This window comes from Carlito syrichta, unplaced genomic scaffold (assembly GCF_000164805.1).
Source record: "Carlito syrichta isolate Samal-C Ts95f unplaced genomic scaffold, Tarsius_syrichta-2.0.1 Scaffold312243, whole genome shotgun sequence".
NCBI classification, from domain to species: domain Eukaryota; kingdom Metazoa; phylum Chordata; class Mammalia; order Primates; family Tarsiidae; genus Carlito; species Carlito syrichta.
The window spans coordinates 411529-411997 of record NW_007256339.1 but is presented as its reverse complement, the minus strand read 5'-3'; positions in this window follow the sequence as shown (position 1 = coordinate 411997).

The following is a 469-nucleotide window of genomic DNA, read 5'->3' as shown; positions in this document are numbered from 1 at the left end:
TGCGGGTGGCCGGGAGCGGCCACTGCACTCCAGTCTGGGCGACAGAGTGAGACTCCAACTCAAAAAAATAAAAAATTAAAATTAAAAAAAAAAGTCTGAGGCAGAAGGATCACCTTGAGTCCAGGAGGTCATGATTGCAGTGAGCCGTGGTCTTGCCACTGCACTCCAGCACAAGTGGCAAAATAAGACTCCAACTCAAAAAAACAGACAAACAAACACACAAAAGTCTATTCAAATCCCTGACCATTGGTTCATTCCTTGGTTTCAGCCCCAAACACACAAACAACACACACTCACAAATCCTTTGCCCATTTTAAAATTAGATTATTTGTCTTTTATTACTGAATTTCAAAATTTCTTCATCTATTCTACATAAAGTCCTTTATCAGCGATATCATTTGTGAATATTTTCTCCCATTCTATGGGTTGTCTTTCACTTGAGTTATTGTTTTCAGCACAAAACTTTTTG